The sequence below is a fragment of the Stegastes partitus genome, unplaced genomic scaffold (assembly GCF_000690725.1).
Source record: "Stegastes partitus isolate 25-593 unplaced genomic scaffold, Stegastes_partitus-1.0.2 Scaffold241, whole genome shotgun sequence".
NCBI lineage: Eukaryota > Metazoa > Chordata > Actinopteri > Pomacentridae > Stegastes > Stegastes partitus.
Genome location: NW_007577972.1, coordinates 285,486 through 308,464, shown reverse-complemented (window position 1 = coordinate 308,464; position 22,979 = coordinate 285,486). Strand labels below are relative to the sequence as shown.

General features: G+C 42.6%; 1 long non-coding RNA gene across 1 annotated transcript; it reads right to left on the bottom strand.

The window, feature by feature from the left end:
* Positions 1-2,303: 2,303 nt before the first annotated feature.
* Positions 2,304-22,545, bottom strand: LOC103357230 (uncharacterized). Its single transcript, XR_520187.1, has 4 exons — positions 22,365-22,545; positions 7,980-7,991; positions 3,968-3,970; positions 2,304-2,315 (listed from the first exon to the last, which is right to left on the bottom strand). It is a non-coding gene; the product is annotated as an uncharacterized LOC103357230 (long non-coding RNA).
* Between the last annotated feature and the right edge of the window lie 434 nt (positions 22,546-22,979).

Below are 22,979 nucleotides of genomic sequence, written 5' to 3'. Positions count from 1 at the left end.
CTGCACAGGGAGAACATACAAATTCCACACAGAAAGATCCCGGGTGTCCTCACCGAGACGCGAACCGGCAACCTTCTGACTGCGAGGCTACGGTGCTAACCACTGAACCACCTTGCAGCCCTTGCAGCTCACAGGTCATGCAATTTCAGTGCTGCAAAGGTTTCACACCATGTTTTGATCAGACAAACCAGTAAAGTGGGAAATAAATGTGTTAGTCTTTGTGCAAGTGACCAAAGATTATATACAAGTCTTGATGTTCTGTCCTAACCAAAGAGGCTAATGCTACCATACACATGTCAATGACAACCAAGTGCTGTAAGTTGTCCCCTAAAGTTGTATTAGATGTTTCTTCTGATGTTAGATGTGAAAGATTTGTTAATGTAGTACCACTCCCACTGAGAATGAACACCCAAGTCTACAACTACTACTGGAAAATGATTAGTATTGGTTATTCAGATTAAATTTCACAAGTTGATTATTCCCTACCTGTCCAGCATGAAATTCATCATATAGCCTCTTCTGTTCTTGACCGCTATGAAGCAGCTTTTTTGTAAGTGGCCACACTTACTATGGGACAAAACCCTGCAGGTGATCACTGTGAGAACTACAAGCCTGAAAAAGTAAAACTGTTACATCATTATTGCACTGCTGCCTTCTTTATTTCCATCTTCTTAATTGAACTTACCAGCTAGTTGAAATTTAATGTGCGTGGCACCAATTACAATGTGCTCTCTGTAACTGATCTTTGATCTAACAGTCCAACAGGATTACCACAAAATCAAAGAGAATTTTCAGTCATTCAGCAGCTCACAATGGCAGAGTCTAACCCGACAACTGTCTTGTAAGAAAACAACACACTTGATATATTCAGTGCAGCTCAGCTCACAGCCCCCCAACTGTGAGGCTCCAGGATTTATCTGATCATGGTCTGACCTGTGTAATTCACTTATGATCAAAGCTTGGTGAGTGTTAACCTTCATCTGAGTGCCATTCTTTCCAGGGTAGTTAAAGAGACCCTTGTGTGTGTGTGTGTGTGTGTGTGTGTGTGTGTGTGTGTGTGTATACACACACACACACACACACACAAGGGTCTATATGTAAGGATTAAACAACAAGGAGCCGTGCATTAAAACCATATAATGCACGTCTCCACGCTGTTTAATCCGCTTATACCATGGTCCCACACAGAGAGCAAACACACAAAATATTTATTTAATTAATAGAACTTGCTCAAAAAGTTTTTGGGACTATTTTATGCAAATAATGCATGCCAGTTAGTCATAGAATTCTCACTGACCGTGGTATAAATCTTTGTGTCGTTGCATTTGCTGTTCTTGTTTGCTCTCCTCCTCTTCCCATTCTTCAAACATTTTGTTTCAGCCAGATATATTCAAATTAATCTTGAAATCCATGTTTTATCGCGTTTCTCTCATTCATATGTGATGACACAGCTGAGCCAACTGATTTGCGCGTTGCTACGGTGACGCCCCGAAGAGCGGCATAATATAATAGTGATTTATCCCGCCGAACTAACCATGGTATATATATATCTATATGTGTGTGTGTGTGTGTGTGTGTGTGTGGCAGATCCTTTGTGGCCTCTGTGTGGAGAGGTGGTTTGCATGGACTTGATTACAGCTCACTCCAGACTCCACCTGTCATCAGGGATGACTGGCCTGAAGCTCCTGACCTGCTCTCCAGCCCTCGTCCTTCTCCCCGCCTCCTGATCTGGCTGATTGGTCCACCTGCCCTTGTCCTCCTCCAACCAGACTGCAGCAATTACCATGGTTGACCTAATCTGCAGCCAACCTAACGGTCAGGGCGGCTGGGATTTAATGTGAGCAGCTCACTTTGCTGCATCGCTTTTTCTTTGTGTTAAAATGTAGCTTCTGTCGGCAGCTGTGTTACTGTTGCTTGTTGCTTGTTGCTTGCTTGTTGTCCTTTGTTTACTGTGTTTACTGTAGCCGTTTAGAAATGGCTACTTGGTCTGAGGCACTTTTTTTTCACTCATTTCTTAATTACTTTTATTAGTCACATGGATGTTGCTATTTGTCTTGAAGTTTGGCTAGAGAGTTAAGATTTGTTATTTTGTTTTCGCTAGTTTTATAACTGTGAAATATAAAATTTGGTTCTTTAATTTAGCAAAATTCACCAGCCCTGTTTTCTCTGTCGTACTATCACCTTTTCTTTTGTTAATTATATCACTAAGCAATACATTCTAAACCAAGAACAGTTGTTTTTTATTCCTGCTAGTTGACCCTATACAGCTGGGTCGTAATAGTGTGTAAAGGGTCACAGTGTTTGATTTTAGTTTTCTCCTCAGTTTTATTGTCCTTTATCATATCTGTGTCAAAGCTGTAGAGTGTATGAGATGACTCAGCTTACTTGAAATCCTACAGTCATTTAAATAGTCCAAATACAGCTGTTTCCACTCATTCAAATCAAGCAGCTTACAATCAAAATTAAAAAAAAAAAAAAAAAAACCTCTCCAGATCACTCACTCATCACTGTATCTTTCAGTGATGAGCAAGTGTCCGTGTGCTACTCTGTAAATGACAAGTGGTGCTTTTGATGAGCCTCAGTTGTAATGTTCCACATCCATTTGATCTGGTGAACAATTATTGTCCCAGCTGAGAGGTGCATGTGTGTGAAGCCGTGTGTCAGCGCATACATTTGCACTAATGCTGATGCTGGCAGACGTTGTTCGCCGTTTTCTGTGTCACCAGAGCATCTGCCTTCGCACCCCTCCCGGCACTGTGGTTCAATCAACAACAGCTGGTTATTACAGTAAAAGGAGGAACGCTAGCTTGCCTCTTTAGGCTTCAACAGGCTCTGGCTGAGCCTCAGTGGTCTGAAGCCTATGGCTTCACAGCTGAAGAGTATATTTCAATTCTTTCTTTTATTTGAGTCTTGCCTCAGAACAAACAGTCTCTTTTGTGAGATGTTCTTCATTTATCTCAGGGTAAATGCAATATGCTGAAGATATGAGTCAGATAAATCTGTGTTGTGCAGTTTACAACAGGACAATTTCATTATGTGTGAATCACAGACAAGTATACAAAATTATTCTTTATGCATTTTTTCAGATTGATTTTCCACCTGTTTTGTATTTTAACATTTTGTTTCTTTATTGGGAACTCTAATTATTTTGAAACAAACACTGTTTTTTATTACTTTTGGCACTGTTAGGAGTGAGCTTCTAATTTGTAGGAAGTGGACCCAGAATGCGACGAGGGAGACAGTGTCAATAATAAAGAGGGTTTTATTCGGAGCAGGAATGAGGACACCAAGGAAGCAGGAGGGGGGAGTGCAGGTGCGCGGTGGTCTTTGTGGGGGGAGGTGAGAGGGTTTCCGGGGACTCCCAAGGTGTGCTCCAGTGTGAGGTGGGGGAATCCGTGTTCCAGGGAGACGGTGCTTGTGGCGCGTGAATCCAGTGGGGGGAGAACCGAAGGGCTGCTGCTGGTGGTTGACTCATAACGGCTTGGCTGGGGGGACGTCAGACTGAGGAGGCTCTGAAGGGGATGACGAAACGACAAGGTAAGCATAAACAAACAAACAAACAACAAGCACGAGAACTCAAGACGAAGCGTGGCCGATCTACCGCTCATAGGGGAGTCAATCCTCTGACGCTGCATCACGGGAAGAAGCTGGCTTTAAAGCACCGCTGATTGGGATGAGGGACAGGTGCAGTGGAGGTGTGAGCGAGTCCTCCTCGGCCACGGCCCGCCCAGCCTGAAAATGCAAAGCACAACACAGCCAAAGCACACACAGGAAATACAACTACCAGAATAAAGGTTCAAGACTAGAACCCCAACAGGCATACTTCAGGAGGAGGTTTCCTCACCAATTCCTCATGAGTTTGCTCACACCACCAAGGTTCAACACCAATACAATTAGCACTGCTTTGATACATTAATGACCATAAAAGAGCTTCCACCCATCAGCACAACTAATAACGCAATATGACACACTATGAGTTCAATAATACCTTTACAATCATTCATCACCTTATATCAACAACAGCACATATAAATTTGTGATGAAGGCTGGATTTTCTGAAATTCACAGTGTTCCAATCCCATACAAACATGCTTAAGGCACGAAAAATGTATTTTTGGTACATTTCACCCAGTGGACAGGCAAATCATTTTTCTGACTTTTATTTTCAAAATGATTAAATGAGCCGTGCATGCGTCTCTCTGCATGGTGTAATTTTAATTTTCAACATCTTAGACAGCTGCATATGTCAAACTGTCAAAATGTCAAATATAACCTTCTGAGGAAAAATATAAACTTAGACTGGCTGTGAGAGATTACAGAACACTGAAGTGTATCATCAGTGGCTAGTTGTTTAAAGCATAACTGTCTGACGGCCTTAATTTGTGAGAGAAAGACATTAACTGGTGAACAATGGTAAGAACAATTGTGAGGCCAATCGATATTTCCACCCCCAGCTGCATTAGAAGCCTCATCCATATAGGTTTGTATAGGAGATAAGATGCTGATGAAACTGCTCCAGATGATGATGGCATGCCTGATAGTGCAACAAAGACCTGCACAAATGCATGAATTTAGGTTTCGTTGCAGGTTGTGCTTCGTTGTGCAAACAATGCAAGTGACTGGCAGTATGGCGCTGAGCTATAAATCACACTTGGCCAAAATAAAATGATAGAATGGTCTTCGAGCTGTAAGAGCGACTGTTTTTAAAAGTTTCTTAAAGGATTTATATGTCCAGCTTTTGCAGAAGCAAGACAGGCACTTAAAGATGCCCTCCATTTTAGACTGCTTTGTTGTTGATCTTTGACTAAAATCTCAGTGTTCGCAAAGCTAAAAACAAACTACATTTCACAAAAAACTTTCACCTAATACTCCCTGTCTGTGTTGTTTTAAGGTCTTAGTGAAAAGACTTTGGCACAGCTGGAAATGCAAATGTACCCAGAAATGCTCTCCCTGTCAGATTTATTAAAAACCATAGTTAATTTTATTTTCCCTACTTCTTATTCATGTCTCATAGCACATAAATGTCTGACTTTGCAGAATTTGTGAAAAGCCTCTGTGGCTGAGGAGAATTTTTATAATTCTAACCTCACAAGTTAAAAGCAATAATATAGTTCAAGGGCAATATTTAGAAACCAGAAAAATGAGGCTGCAGAGAGATGATTTCTACTTTATTCTTTTCCATCTTGGTTCTAGGCAATTGAGCTGACGATCTGGAAGGGGAAAAAAATTAAATAACATTTTCCACTCTGCAGCACACTTTGACATTTGATTGCAAACAGAAGATAGCTGAACTAGTAATTACTGAATTTCACTGTGCTCTCTTTAAATGTGAGGTCCGTGGATCTTTCTTGGTTTCCACATTCTAAGAATTGTAAGAATTTATAAGTGATAAGAGTTCAACATTTTCACCTCTCATTTGTCTATAAATTGTTTACATGTTATACCTGCTGGGTGACACGTCTTCCTGCAAATAATACATCGATTCATTACAGTAGCTACTTATTATTACACATTGTGCCATGTATATGTGTGCAGTAATATCACTGTTGTCGACTGCAGTATGGTTTTAAAGTTGTACACAGAACTGGAAGATATTAGAAAATATGCCCAAGGATCTACATATGTATGAATAAAAGAATAACAGTACATTTTCAATGTTAAAGTAAATGAAAACTGAAGGTGTTTGACTACATTTTTAAATTTCCTGCCTGTTTGGCTGAGTTCAGCATAAAGTGGATTCTTAATGCAGCTATATATAAACTGAAGGAATATTATTAACAATATGAGTGCGTGTCTCCCACAAACTTTGTTTCTATACACCTCGACTGCAGTCTCAATTCTGCTCGGAGGGAAACATATTTCCTCCTGGATTGTGTGTGCTTGTGGTGCATCATAAAAAATGTATTTAATAATCATAATTTTTGCATTTATTTATTTGCTTTACAGTTGCTCCTTTTCAGCCAACCAATCATATGTCACTCACATCACTGTAATGGTACTTTAAAAGAAGCCTGCCGTGTCTGGTCCCACCTGGCTGCTACATAGGACTCCGGATAATCCAGATCGACCAAGCCTCCAACAAGAAAGCAGCATGACTTCAGACCAAAATATGGTCCCTATAACCAAACAGAGGAGAAGGAATGAACAACAGATACATGTCAAGTGGACTCACAGGTGAACCCATTTATCACCCGTCTAGCAATTACTATTACTCCCCCCCTGCCACCCCCACCATAGTCCCAAAGAAGACCACGACAGGAGACCTCACATGGACAGCTACAAATTGATGCATTATGGTCCTGAAAAGTCAGCAAGCTATCGCTCCAAATTAATGCTGTTATTGACTCACTCATCCATATTCTTGTTGATCTGGACAGCCACCCACAGGATTCAGCTCTACAACAGTTAAATACCTCTCATGGAAAGGAAATCATCACCTGGCAACCCAGAAAATGGGTTCAAATATGTTATGCCAGGGTTGCATTCTAACTGAAACCATGAAAATCTGAAGCCTAACAAGGCAGTGTTGAGACCTAAACCTAATCACACAGCAAGTGAAAACAAAATACCGATCTCACACAGGACATAAACCCCAGTCCTCATAGTAAAAGTTCTGTGTCAGACTCATGTCTCCATCTTTCTAAAGTGGACTGTGTGGCTCTGAAGACGAAAATGGATTCTACTACATCATACTGTTACCATTTCTCACATTCACTTTACTCACTGTTTACTTCTCCAGACCTCAACAGTTAAAGACATTGTCAAAATTCTGCAAATGCAAAAAAGTTCCAGATTGTGTAACAACAACATGTGACACAGAGTGTTACTCAAGCTTTAAAATATCTCAATGTGAAAAATCTCACGTGTGACCAGGAATCTCTTTTTCTTGAGTGTCAGAAAACTGTCAAGTAGAGCTAACTCATGGCCCATTCTCATTCACACAGACAGCCACATTAATAGCCCCATTTGCCTTTTTACTGCCCTTTCCTAGATGTGCCCAAGTCTGTAAATTGATTTGGAACCTTTAGGTTTGTCACTGCCTTTCATTATCAGCCTTGGCGCCTCGCACTGCTGAAAGACGCTGGCCCAGTATCTAAGCAAGTACCAACTCCCCCATTTCTCCCACCCAACCCCTAATATACTTATAAGCCACTGATAGCATGAGCTTGAATAGGCTCCACTAATGGCAGCTCCTCAAATAATGACCTTTTCTGAACAGTAACACTCAGCAGTGTGTTGCACTAAATAGAACAGGTACTGTGCATACAATAGAAATAAAAAGAAACTCTTACAGATAAAGAATTCATCATTTCATTGAAGTATTTCCATGTTGGGCTTTGAAATTTTAATATGCAGTGAAAAATATGAAGTCAGTATTAGTCCCGTGTAATAAAAGTTACCCTTTTATTTTGTGCACAGTGAATTTTGTTTGATCCGTGGGAGGCAAAAACCACAGAACAGCAAATATCAATATGTGGGTTGTCACTAGAGTACTCCTTACTGACACTGAACCAGCTGCCAAGAATATTACTAGAACATTACAGCCCAAAAAATATCTCAGAGCTGATTATTTTAAGAATTAATTAGACACAGTGTGCATGTTAACATTGTACAATGCCAGTGTTGTGATTTGATGGTATTTGCTGCGCCCAATTGAAGACTAGTTACTGCTGATCAGTGACATGTACTGTACGTCTAAATGAACAATACCAGAAATTTTCTTAATTGAGATGCTTTTTAGTGAAGCTACACATGTCTGATGGTATTCCAGTGTCATATTTCTAATTGTAAGTGAGCAAACAATAAACTGCCACTGCTTCCATTTACACTTGGTGCGCCATATAGAATGCAGTCGAACAACAGTCAACAGTCAAAGAATTCAACTACAAACTAGTAGGTCTTAAACTACTCAGACATATAGATCCAGACACCAGGGTCACCTGGGTGTAACATTAATCAAATGTAATTGGTGGCGGTACAGCAATTTATTGCTCAGTAACAAAAGGAACACAAAAAAAGTGTGATAATACAAAGAAGGATTCAAGGATTCAAGGTCTTTATTGGTCACAAAGACAGTCATACACAATATAATGCGCAGTGAAATGCTTTGAGTACCTGTTCCACACCGAAACAATATTAAGAGATGAATAAAAATTAAAGCTGCAAGCAGCGTTTGTCGGGTCCTCGGTCCACGTTGGAACCTCATGCCCGTCTGACCATGCTTCAAATTAAACCGGCTTTAAGTTGAAGCCATTTTTCTGTCTCTGCTCAGCCTCAGACTGTCAGTGAGTCACATGAGCAGTTGCACTGAGCTGTGATGACGTCATGATGACTCAGCGTTTTTCATGCCCCTGGCTGAGAGTTTTACTCACTTTCTCTCTCCCATACAGCCACAATTTTCATCAAATATGTGTAAAAATAACACATTTTTTGTGGTAAATCTTGTTAGGAAGCCCTCAGTGTCATTTTTAAAGCTGTAGGACCTTTAGTTTTTTGTGTAGATGACCAAATGTCACAGCATGTCTGCATATGTCCCATAGACAGCCAACCTAGTATGAGCCGAGGCTGCGACAGATCATCAAATTTAGCGGCTCGCCATTCGAAAACCGTTTGAGAAAAGCCAAATCCCTTCAGAGCTTTTGTACATCAAGGCTTTGTCTGTCTCCTGTGGGATTTTCAAGTTGATACCATTTTCAATGTCAGACAGGATAATTTTTTCCCAAAAGATGTTTTCACTCATTTTTTTACATTGAAAGGCAAATTGCCGACTTCCTGTTTGAGATAGGTCAGGGGTGTCAGTGCGAGATTTATGGGTCTCATTGAGACGAACGTTTTGGTGTTGGTTTGATCTTTGTACGACATTCCTACTGGGCGCTAGGGCCATTTAAGTGTGTTTATTGTATCTAGGGGGCGCTAGAGAGCCAATTTTGAGTGATTTTTTTTTCATTTTATCAAATTTTTCGCCGATTTGGACGTGCATGTCAATTTTGGTGAGTTTTTGAGCGTGTTTAGGGGGTCTAATAAAGGTTTTCGCGTTCGTTGGGAGAACAATAAGAAGAAAGAAAGAAACGAAGCAGGAACAATAGGGTCCTTGCCCTTCTAGAAGGGGTCCTCGGACCCTTATTATAGTCTTCACCAAGACTTGTGTCATTCCCACACTAAGCAAGCAGCTGCCAACAGAAGTTATGATTTACCACACAAAACACGACACAAGACACAAGAGGCACCAGGGCGAACTGTTCACATTAAATCCCAGCTGTCCTGACTGTGAGATTGGTTGTAGATTTATAATCCAGGTGTGTCAATTGCTGCAATTGGATTGGTTGAGGGCAGAAGGTACTGGGTGGTGGTCTCATCAGGAACAGCAGGCGGGGAGAACAGGGGCTGGAGTGCAGGTCTGGAGCTCCAGGTTAATCAGCTGCAGTGGCTGGCAGCTTGGGCAGGAGCAGGCTCTCCGGCCAGCTACACCAGCGTTCATGCCACTCCTCTCCCTATACAGAGGTCAGAAGGGATCTGCCACAACTCGAGACGACACAAACACCAGGGGCCGTAACACTTGTCCATTTCAAAGACGCATACAGTGTCGTGAAATATAATGTAGCAGACATGGCATCATTTATTTATTTGACAGAGATCAGCATATGACCTTTAGGAAAGACCACTACAAACAGGAAAACGAATGGTAGCAGGTCTGAGGGCCAAGTGTCTGCTTCTAGTGAAGAGGTCCAGACCAAATCAGTACAGCAATCCAAGCATAGGGCATTCACACAAAATGTATTGACCATTATTAGGGTCCGAGGACCCTATTGTTCCTGTAGTGTTTCTTTCTTTCTTATTATTATTTGCTTGACGCACATAAAACCCTTAATTTGACCCCCTAAACACGCTCAAAAACTCACCAAAATTGGCACGCACCTCAAGAATCGGCAAAAATTTTGATAAAATGAAAAAAAATATAAAAAACCTCTCTAGCGCCACCTAGTTACAAAAAACACAGTAAAACGGCCCTAGCGGCCAGTAGGAATGTCGCACAGAGATCAAACCAACACCAAAACGTTCGTCTCAATGAGACCCACAAATCTCGCACTGACACCCCTGACCTATCTCAAACAGGAAGTCCGCAATTTGCCTTTCAAAGTTAAAAAAACAAGTGAAAACATCCTTTTGGGAAAAACTTATCTTGTCTGACACAGCTTGAAAATAGCACAGGAGACAGAGAAGGCCTTGATGTACAAAAGTTCTGAAGGGATTTGGCATTTCTCAACCGGTTTTCAAATGGCGAGCCGTTAAAGTTGATGAGCTGTCGCAGCTTCGGCTCAAACTTTATATGGTTGCGTATGGGGGCATGTGTCGACATGCTGTGACATTTGGTCATCTACAGAAAAAACCATAGACTGTATAAAAGATGGACGTAGCAACCGGCCCTGAAAAATGAAGCCAACCTGGAAGTGTTAAAAACCTGCAGTATCACTACGTCCGCTAGTCCTGGCTCCAAAAAGCCCTGGCTCCCATAGAAATGAATTGGAAAAGAAGTGATCACAGATCACCAAATACCGCACTCCTCCAGCTCAGGATTTTTTTTTTTTTATTAGTTTTCATGGTCAAGTCCAGAGATCAGGTGGCCAATCTGAAAATAAATGAATACTGAATTTTTTAAAAATCTTCAAAACCCTGGCTTCATTTTCTCAGTGCAGAAACCAACGGGTGACGTCACGGTAGCTGCATCCATCTTTTGTACAGTCTATGGAAAAAACTAAAGGTCCTACAGCTTTAAAAATGACACTGAGGGCTTCCTAGCAAGATTTCCCACAAAAAATAGGATGTTTTTACACACATTTGGTGAAAATTGTGGCAGTATGGGAGAGAGAAAGTGAGTAAAACTCTCAGCTCTCTCAGCCAGGGCCATGCAGAACGATGACATCATCACAGCTCAGTGCAGCTGCTCCTGTCACTCACTGACAGGCTGAGCAGAGACAGAAACATGGCTCCTTCAACTTAAAGCAGGTTTAACTTGAAGAACAGTCAGACGGGTATGAGGTCACAGCGCGGACCGAGGACCCGACAGCTTGCAGCTTTAATTGAAAATGTTGCTACAAAAAGCGTACATAGATTCTGGCTCAGACATCTCTCTGATTAGTGAAGCCTTTAGATTGTCCATCCCCTCTCTGAGAACGGAAACACTACAGTGACCTCAAGTTGTACCTCGAGCTGTGACTGGCGACTATTTAGACAAACTAGGCACTCTATGAATGTGAGGCTTGGCAGTGAGATGTTTACACACACAGTTCAAGTAGTCAGGAATGTTACACAGTCTGTCATATGAGGCTGGGACTTCTTACTTGCACATTTTGCTGTCTTAGATCTGAAAGAGGTGTCCTCAAAGTTGGTAACCATGTCAGTGTTCCACTTTTGTGCACTACAGAGACAGTCCCTTTAAGCTGCAATGCCATTACTGTGATCCCTCTCTTAGTGCCTGCCATGTTACAAATAACAGTTCTAGCTCAAGTACAACCCCCCATTGGTGTGCCTGACTTTGATGTGGACTATACTGGTATTATCGATCCAGGACCACCCAGTTCCCACGACTTACTAGCCGCACATACTATTGCTCCAGTTTAGGCAGGTTTTACCTATGTTAAAGTTATGAATTCAACTACCTCTGACTTATACGTACCCAGTGACACGAAACTAGGTGATTTTTATCCCCTAGGCCAGGATACTGATGATGAGTACTGTTTAGTTGAGATGAATGTAGATGCAGTTGCCACCCACATTGAGTCTTCTACACAACAATTGTTGCCAGATGTTAATCTAAATGACTCTGCTTTAACAACTGATCAGAGACAAAAGCTCCAGGCTTTACTTTTATCTTACTGTGATGTGTTTAGTGCACATGACCATGACTATGGATGAACAGACCTAGTTAAGCACAGTATCAGGACTGGGGACAATCCCCCAATCAAGCAGAGAATGTACTGGGCCTCCCCAAACATCTGAGCGGAGATCAACAGGCAAGTCCAACAGCTCCTGGAACAGGACATCATCGAAGATGTTTCCTCCCCGTTTGTTTTGGTACGCAAGAAGGATGGTACCTACCAATTCTGCATTGGTTAAAGCTAAATGCAACCACTATCAAAGACTCATACCCCCTCCCACGTCCAACAGAGGCACTTGACAGCCTGTCAGGCTCCTGTTGGTTCAGCACCATGGACTTGTCAAGTGGATAGTGGCAGGTTGAGCTCGAGCCACAGGACAGAGAGAAGACAGCGTTCAACACTGGGAGCAGTCTTTATCAGTTCAAAGTTATGCCCATGGGACTGATGAACGCTCCCCCGACTTTCCAGAGACTAATTAACTAATTAATTAGTCCTTCATGGCTTGCATTAGAAAGACTAATCTATTTAGATGATGTGCTAGTCTTTAGCCAAACCTTCAGTGACCACCTCATGACCCTTGGGGAAGTTTTTGACCGGTTCATATCAGCTGGTCTTAAACTAAAAGCAAAGAAATGTCACCTGGCCCAAACTGAAGTGACTTTTCTTGGACACGTTGTCTCCAGCCATGGACTCCAGCCAGATATGAAGAACCTGGAAAAGGTACGCAAGTGGCCAACTCCCAGGACTGTCACAGAAGTAAAAGAGTTCGCCACATTGTGCTCCGACTATCATGAGTTTGTCAAAACCTTTTCTATCATTGCTGCTCCACTCCACTCACTAACTCACAAAGGTGCTACTTTTAGATGGACAGTTGAGTGTGAGGATGCTTTTCAGTCATTAAAATACGCTCTTACTAACCCACCATTTGTCGCACATCCTGTGAGGATCTTAGACTTTGTTCACTGGGTTTTTGGGTTTTTGTCTGTCTCTGTGTTTTTGTGGGTGTGTCTCTGTTCACTGCAGGCTGGGCGGAGCCGATCAGGGGAGATCGCTGGCAGCTGTGGCCCATCGGCTCATCAGCTGTGCCCGGCTTAAATACTGGCGTCTCACAGAAGACCGACGCCAGAGGATTGTGATACCTACCTCGGGGTACAGTCAGGCCACGAGCTGCTACACGCGCTGAGCATTTCCAGCACTTCTGTCGTTCTCTAGACTCGAGTTTATGGTATGTGTTTCTCTGCCTGTCTCCAGCTCCCTCGGCTCCAGCATTCGGCACACCTCCAAGCACTCCAGCGTTTGTCACCCATGGGAGTTCACGACCACGGACACCTTCACCGGGGTATCCATCACGAGAGCACCCCCCCACGAGCACCGAACCCTGAGCACCGGACCCCTGCGCACCACCCCGGTTTCCTTCGTCACGGCTCCCTCTCTGCACCGGAAAACCCCCACGGACCAAGGCACTCTCAGGCACCGGCTCTTCGTGCACCACCCTCGGGACCCCCCTTCCTCACATCACGACCCCAAAGACTTCACTCCACCACCCTCCTTCAATAAAATCCTGTTTCCTTTAACCCTTCTCCCCGTCTCCCTTTTCGTTTGGGTCCACCCGCACTGTCACTGAGCACGAGTCGTCACACATCCTATCTTTTCCCAACCTTTCTTGCTATACACGGATGCGTCACTAGAGGTCATTGGGTCAGTATTAGCCCAGAGACAGGACAATAAAGAACATGTTATTGCCACACCCTAAGTCCCTCAGAAAAGAAATGGTCAACTTTTGGTCGTGAACTGTTTGCAGTTGTTTGGTCTGTGAGACATTTTTAACACTTTCTTTCAGGCAGTTCGTTCGTTGTGATCTCAGATCACAAGCCCCTACTGAGTCTGAAGAAAACCCCAGTGGACAACGACAACGAGGTAGATGCAATAGATGGATCCTTGAACTGGACGTCTATGACTACACCATCACACATCGGGAAGGTAAACAGCATGCCAACGCTGACGCCCTGACCAGGCGTCCCGTACAGACAATATTGACAAAACTGAGCAGTGTGTTACTGTGGCTGTCACTGACACACATACTGCTGCGGACACTGACACAGATGATAATCTAACTCAGGATATTGGCAGTACACTGTCTATTGACTCTGATCACTTAAAACAACAGCAACAGAATGATGAGTGTCTTAGTGCAGTCATTTCCTGGGTAAAAGACAGTGCAAGCAGGCCCCCTATTGGTAAACTGAGGAATTCCTCCCGTTCATTGAGAAAACTGTGGCGTAAATATCCCAACCTTACGATTAGACATGGGATTCTCTGTAGAAAGACTAAACAGAGTCCCCACTCACCTGTGAACTTCCAAGTTGTTCTGCCAAAAGTACTTGTTCCCACAGCCTTAACTGCCTTACATGGTAATCAGTTAAATGGGCATTTGAATGCAGAACACACATTTCAGAGAGGTAGACGTATCTGTTACTGGCCTTCCATTACTCGTGATGTGCACACTTTTTTGTGCTGAATGCCTCCCTTGTCAAAAACAAGGTTCTTCTATACCTCATGAACGTGCTCCGTTTCAGCCTATCCATGCAGACAGACCCTTTCAGAAAATTGCCACTGATATCACTGAGTTACCTGTTACATCTCAGGGCAATAGGTATGCTCATTCCCGCTGCCAAGGGTAGAGGAGACTTTGACCAGTTTGAGCCGAGCAGAGTAGTTTTCCACACTCGACCTAGCCAGTGGCTACTGGCAGGTTGAGATGCATCCACAAGACCAGGAAAAAACTGCTTTCATCACCCCAATAGGACTGTTCGAGTTTGAGCGCATGCCATTTGGGCTTTGTAACGCCCCTGCAACATTTCAACGACTCATGCAACGGAGCCTTAGTGGTCAAATTGCCGAATCATTGCTTGTGTATTTGGATGACATAATTATCTATTCATCTGACTTTTCCTCTCACCTACAGCACCCGGATGAGGTTTTCAACTGGTTGTGGCAACATGGGCTAAAACTGCGTCCTGACAAGTGCAAGCTCCTGCAGTCTGAGGTCAAATTTCTGGGACATGTAGTTGACTGTTGAGGTGTAAGGCCTGACCCTGAAAAAGTTAACTCTGTGCTAGATTGGCCGGTACCATCCACAATTAAGCAAGTAAGAGCATTTTTGGGATTAGCAGGCTATTACAGGAGATTTGTGTCCAGCTTTGTGAAAATCGCTCGGCCCATGAACTCTTTATTAGTTGGCATCCCTGCTGATAAAAAGTCCCAAGCGCATAAAATACAATGGACTCCTGAATGCCAAGCCTCATTCGATGCACTAAAGACTGCTTTGACACAAGCACCCATTTTTTGCTTATGTCAATTTTGACCAACCATTTGTTGTGCGAGTTACCATGGACTTGGGGCTGTTCTTGCTCAGGTACAAGAAGGAAGAGAACGCGTCATAGCCTATGCGAGCCAGAGCTTACACCCTCCGAAAGAAATGGTGCTAATTATAGCTCATTTAAATTGGAACTGTTGGTGCTTAAATGGGCTATAACAGAGAAGTTCAAGGGTTATTTGACAGGAGCGCAATTTACTGTGTGTACTGACAATAACCCTCTAGCTCACCTACAGACGGCAAGACTTGGAGCCGTTGAGCAACGTTGGGTCGCCCAACTCCCATCCTTCAACTACAACATTAAGTATCAATCAGGTAAAAGCAATGTCAATGCTGACGTCCTCTCCAGATTTCCAGTCCTTACAGCTCGTTCGAGTAGGCCAGACCTGGAGTGTGCAGCTGTGGAGTTGAGTCCAGAGGGGAGTGAATTGGAGCAGGCCCAGGCTGTAGATCCAGACATACAACGTGTGAGGAGCTACGTTGGTCATTACAGACTATTTCACATGTTATGCAAACCTGTTTCCAGTGAAAGACCAACATGCCACTGCAGTAGCAAAAATCATTTTTGAGGACTATGTCAGACAACATGGTGTGCCCAAGTTGATTCACACACACCAGGGAAGACCGAACTGGACCTTGTCAAACATCTATGCCAGTTGCTGGGGATAACCAAAACATGCACCACTCCATACCATGCACAGTCAGATGGCATGGTAGAGAGGCTGAACAGGACTCTGAAAGACCAACTGGCTAAATACATAGCACAAACTGGGGGTGAATGGGATCAGTTTCTTCCCCAAGTGAAACTTGTATATAACTCTAGTGTACATTCAAGCACAGGGTTTTCCCCATTTTTCCCTTACACGGCAGGGAACCTAACTTGCCACTGGACGTTATATTGAACTGTAGTCCAACAGTGACCTCACCTACACCAGGTACACCTGCAGCTTATGCTACTTACCTTACTTCACACCTGACACGTACATTTGCAGGTGCGGTTCACAACTCAGCACTTAGTATGTTGCATCAAAAGTCACAATATGACAAGAAGGTTGTTTTTCACCCATACGACCTTGTCCTACTGGATGACCCAGCTCAGAAAATGAACAAACTGGCTCCAAGATGGAAAGGGCCATTTGTTATTTTGAAGTGCATGACAAAATATGGACATCCCAATGGTACCTATGAGATTACAGATTCTAGGAAAGCACATTCACGGACATGGATTGTACACCATAACAGACTCAAATGTTACAAAGGGACTTTGCACAATATCCTGAAAGAGGCATTTTCACCTTGACTGCACAATACCCCCTCAGCAGCCCTTCCTGTTACTGCTTTGTCAGAGGCTTTGCCTTTTCGCCCACCTACTCCTCCATATGCGCCAACACGGACTGGTCAATCTACTTCAGCACCTGCAGTTGAGACAGCTCCTCAGAGTGCACCACCCTCTCCTCCCCCTTCTCCCACTGTTTCCCAGCCCAGTGTGGCCCCACCTGCTTCCCCAGTTGCCAATTCCTGTTGTGTCCCACTCTGGACGCAGGATTTGTCAACCACTTAAGTACAGAGAGTTTATAACATGATGTGTTTTCATACTGCTGATTTTGATGCTTTGTGCTTGTTTATTATGTTGATCTGGCCTTCCAATAAAGCTGCTGAACTGTCCTGCCGTTGTGGTGATTTATTAGCATGGAAGATAGTAAAACATAACACCAACATAAAGTAATTGTAACCCAACTGACTCACCACCTAGAGATGTGAGCCACACAACTTTTCAGGGTTACATTTTCATAAGATTTTGCTGACATTAACAAAGTGAGTATTACCTATTACCTTAGCTTTATCTATTCACTGAAGGTGTGTCTTCATTCAAAACAGACAAATGTGGGTGAATGTCAACCATCAGAGGGTTGTGCCATACAATGAAGGCAGAATGTTGAAGCTTTACTCAAATAGAAAGGTTGATGGGATGATATGAAGATCCATAGATGCTTTTAACTAAACAGCTGGTGCGCATTTACTAGCGTTCAGTTGTTTCTAATAGGAGCTTGAGATACGTGCTATCCATAATGTTTAGTTCAGGGAATGTTGTTTTCTATGAAAAGTTGTTGAAATTGGGGCTGCAAGGTGGCGCAGTTGGTTAGCACTGTTGCCTCGCAGCAAGAAGGTTGCCGGTACGCGTCCCGGTTCGGGCATCGGAGTCTTTCTGCGTGGAGTTTGCATGTTCTCCCCGTGCAGCGTGGGTTCTCTCCGGGTTCTCCGGCTTCCTCCCACACAGTCAAAAACACATGTTGTGGTTAATCGGTCATTCTAAATTGTCCGTAGGTGTGAATGTGAGTGTGCTTGGTTGTCTGTTTCCAAGTGTAGTCCTGTGATAGACTGGCGACCTGTCCAGGGTGTCCCCTGCCTTCGCCCTAAGTCGGCTGGGATAGGCTCCAGCCCCCCCTAGTGAAGATTAAGCAGTGTATAGATAATGGATGGATGGAATTTGACAACATGATGCTGTCAGATATAACCAAGACAAAGTGTTGCTGAGCATATCTGCAAGGACTGTCGTTGTGATTATGAACAAATCTTGTTTCCCTATAGACCCAGTCAGTAGTTTTATACCCCAGTATCTGTTCTCTCTGGGTACATAACAGTGTTTCGATTGGATGAGGAACTAATGAGAGATATGAGAAAAACTGAAACACATGAATCATTTATTCAAGTTGTAACTTTGACTCCTCTGTGATTGTCTCCTCCATGTAACATATTTATTATGGTTTGCGATTGTAAGGCATTTTCTAGGTTTGGTGCAATCTTTATATCTCCTAAGCAAGGCACAATGAACACAATACGGTTGAACAGACCTCCGGTAACTGAAATACATCCATGGTTGTGGTAGCAGGGCACTCCAGATGTATCCCTCCCAGCAACACTCTCCAGGTCCTCCTAGGGGATCCAAATGTGTTCAAATCAAATCAAGTTTATTGTCATTTTGCTGTACATACACAGTAGTACAGGCAAGATGAGAGAGCATTTCTTCAGGATCATTTAATCCGTAAGTTTTGCGGAATGCACGTTTGGGATAGGCAAGACGCTAAATGTTCCTCGGACAGATGAGATATGTAAGCCCTCCAGCCAGTTCTGGGTCTGCCTTAGGATCTCCTCCCAGTTTGACATGCCCAAAAAATCCTCCAAAAGAAATTGCCCACAACACATCTTAATCAGGTACCTGAACCACCTCAGTTATCTCCTTTTGACATGAAGAAGCAATGACTCTACACAGAGCTCCATCTGGATGTCTGAGCTCCTCATCCTATCTCTAAGGCTGAGCCCAGCCACCCTCAGAGGAATTTAATGTATTAGTCATGCAATCTCATTCTTTCTTATCACCAAGACAATTGATCCGGGTTGGAACATACACCAATTGGTAAATGAAGCTCTTTGTCTCATTATGATGATGGTCCAGTACAACACCTGCATTATGCTGACACTACACAAATCCGTCTGTTCATATCAAACTCCATTTTGCCAACACTTGGAAACAAAATCCCGAGATACTTAAACCCTCAAACTTTGAGGCAACAAATTTCCTCCAACCCGGGATTTGTTCACCACCCCAGAACTGACGTTCAGGCCAAGAAGTAACTGAAATCTTCAACAAGTTATCAAAATTAAACATGGCCTCTAGAATAACACATAGAAGTGTTTCATGATCTGATCCCTTGACAATATCAGCAGAGCCACCTCATGTGTGTTCAAAACTGGAAAATACTTATTTTTGATGTGACACTACGGGTAATGTTTGGTTGTGTTTAGGAAAGATCACAGTTTGGTTGACCTACTTAAGTAAAGTTAGAGATTTGCTGTAATACAAAAAGGGGGTTTTAGTTACCATAGTTACGATAATAAGCACATGGTTAAGGTTCGGGAATGGACACCAGAGTTCAATGCAATATATTAGAAGTCTAGGGTTTTGTTGATCCATCTATTCACACCGATGAAATCCCTACACACACTTCACAAATATTGAAGGTTTTGAAGCTCAAGGTCATTCTTTACTCTTTTAAAGTCACACTTGAGAGCAGTGTACTGTAGGCACAACTCAAAATGTAGAATTGAAGCAACAAAAAAAAAAAAAAGAGGAAATAATCACAAATGTAACATCAAATAAAGCAGATGGTCTATTCTCCACATTAGCAGATTTCAGGGTTTTCCCAGATGGGGACTATAGTATTTACTGGCTGGCTGCATGTCTACATGATTTCAACTACATTACATTACATTATTGCCAATATTTTGAATGTTCATATTTTGTACCCTTTTTTTCTGCTTTTCTACAACATCCTTGAGAATCAGCTACAGTAAGATTGAGATATTTTTATAAGTTTGTGCAACGAAAACCTGCATAGTACAGAAAAAAAAATCGGCACATCTTGGCTCTAAACAGGACAATCACCCTCAGCTGCATCTCCGGACTAACCTGCACACGATCACCACTGCTCCTATAAAGACTCTGTTCATTCCACCACACTCTGCCGGATCATAGCCATTCCCCCTGCTTGTTTCTGTCAGTCTCTGCTCCGTCTCTCGCCCGCATTCACGTATCCAGCTTTCTCCTGCCACCGCTTTCACACCCTGGATTCCCTGAGCCTGTCTGCCCACTTTGTTTTTGTCCCCTGTTGTGAGTATTCCTGTTTGTTTGAGTAGATTAGTTTTTTTTTATCTTTGTATTCATTAGGTTTTTCCCCTCTGTTCGTAGTTTGTAGTTTTCCCTGGTTTGTGTAGTTTCATCCTTTTGTCGAGTTCGGTCTGGTTTGTCTCATTCTGTTTTCCACTCTGTTTAGTTTGCACTTTTTGTATTAGTTTTCAGTTTTGCTTCCGTTTGATTAAATCCTTTTGCACTTAACCAATCTGTCTGCCTGATCTGTGTCTGCACCTGGGTTCCCCGATGTCCCCCCCCCGTGACATTTGCTCGAGGTTGGACACAAATCTGGCCATCAAATGTCAGAGATGAAAATAAAAAAATGCCCAGTCCACTACCCTGACCTCCACAGCTTTACTTTACAATGTTTTATATCAGCATCCCTTCTGCACTGGCACTGGTTGTAAACTATATACAGTTCAGTTATACAGAATGAGCATTAATCCTATCTAATTACAGTGTCGTGAGTTTTGATATTAAATCTGTGTAAAATGCATGTATATTGAAATACTTTTTTTCTCTCTCTCTTTTCAAATCTTAAGCATGCCTTTATAATAGATTCAACTTTTTTTTTTTTTTTTTTTTTAATACAACAAAAGGAATGAAGCCAATCCTAAAGAAGACTGAAACACTGACAGGAATGATGGAGGATGTGTGTTTACCAGCACCAAGCTGTATTAACAGCAAGAGTGACACTTTCATCAGACTAACAGGGGGTTGTGTTAAATGCAGTGTCACATCAGTATTTTGGAATCTGATGTGTGCATGCGAGCGTGCGTGTGCAGCTGATGCCACTGTGAACAACACTTAATACTGTCATTTAACTTTTACAATTACCTGATTGGGTAGATATCCTGTTGCTATTTTTTGTTGTCGTTTGCTGGATATGAGTGCATTTGTAGTGTAACTTCCACTTAAAGGCACGAAAAGAGATCTGTGACTTTAAGGAAATAACACTGTGTGTTAAGCATATTGGAGGAGTGCATGCTTGGAACAGAGTCATGCAAAGGACATCGCACACAAGCCAGAAAATGCTCAAGCTGGTGTAGTAACAGTTAAATCACTACCTTTATCAAAAAATTGTCAGCACCTGTTCAGGAATTACAGCTAGTTTGCGATGTAGTGCTGAAACATAACATTCTTTAAAAAGAAAAAAAAAAGCCACTTGCTTACTCTTTACTGTGTGTGTGCTGAGGTTAATCTTTATCAGATCAGAATTTTCTTTTTTTTTTAGTGTGACTTAGATGGTTAATGAATATAAGTGTATTACCAATGTACTTTAGGTTAAAATCCTTCTTTAGTCATTATTTAAACCCCCATAAAATGTGTCTGTATCAAAGTTACATATTTAGAAGTGTTCAATGTAAAAATAATGCTTCTCTTTTAAAAGACATAACTTCTTATTGTTGTTTGCACATTTATGAGGGTTCTGGCTGCCCCTCCTCTTATCTCTCCATTGTTTGCTGCAACTCCAGCACACCAACTCATTTATGACTCTGCTCAATCACTATAAAACTACTTTACACAATGGCAAGGTGTGATATCTGAATAGTTCAGCCCTATAAGTCAGAACTGTAAACCAATTCTGAAGAACAATAATGACATGAAAATCCTCAACCCTCAAGTTAACAGGATTGCTTGCTTCGGCTCCTTAAATATAAATTCCTGAAAATCTTATTTGCGTCTTCGGGGCAGTCATCGATATGTTATGTAAGTTTCAAGGCAGAAATGCTCAGCCACAACATCCGCTGCTAATTTTGTTCATAGCATATGGACTTGTTAACAAGTCTTTGGGGCAGATAACAATTACAATCCCATGCCATGCTGATGCCTTCAAGAAAATCTCATTAAAATCAGATGTTCAGAATTACTATTCTGAACGATTTTAGTCATGCAATATTGTATGGTGCTACTCAGTTCACTGTTAATCAGTCTTTCGTTATGAGCAGTCAGCAGCCTTCATAATCTAAGACGCCTGCACTGACATCTCAGACTACTAGTCACCTTGTGCCCTCAACAGAAGACAGGAATGCATGTGTGTATGTAAGGGTATGTAATGGTGGAGACTATTGATGAATGTCAAAAATGGTCAGTTTGACCAGAAGAAATATTATTGTTGAAATGGAAATGACCGGGTGAGAGCACACTGTTGCCATGGAGGACAGGAGCAGGTCTGGTTAAAAATATTTATTACAAAAAGTTAAAAAGATATAAATATAAAATCCCCACAAATAAAAATAATTACTCTAAAAGTCCAATAAAAACAAGTGGGCTAAAAACAAGTGGGCTAAAAATGTTCTAAAAAATATTTAAAAGGCACCGCCAGAGCAGCAAGTCCAAAGTGCTTAATGTGCCTCTCCTCCACACCGATCCAGGTCGGTGGGGGGTCCTTGGTCACACGCACCAGGTCACCTGTGAACACTAAGTGTTACACCACTCAGACCACGACAGTATGGTGTAGAAACACGAGCTCACTTTTATTACTTCACCGGCAGGACTGGTAACACAAACAAGCTGTCGGTGCAACAGCGGGCACACGCACACTTCACTTTTCGCGCTCCAACATCTCACACCCACGGCAATGACAACACAAAAAAGAACATGACTTCTTCTACCTGGCAGTAATCTCACTATACACACCGCTTTGTACTGCCCCCTACTGGACAGTGTAATTATGTTTGAGCCAAATAACTGGGAGCTTCTGCTTGATCAACTGAATGAAGTGTAAATACATGTACAATATATACATAAACAAAAAGAACATCTTTCCAGGTGTCACATAAGCAAAGCTGCCAGCACGGGGGAGTACAAGACATCAAGGCCTAAGGCTACGCTGGTGGAGTGTCGCTACACTCCTTCACTCATCTTGTTCCGTCCCGGCTGGCACTGGTCCTCTCTGGCACGCTGAGACACCTACGCGGAAACACAACAGGCCGGCAGTATGCACTCTACTTTGTGATATTTTAGCGTTTCTCTGTGTGCTCCGACAAGTGTTGGTACTTCAACGAGTGGTACTTACACCGAAGGCAGGGTATAA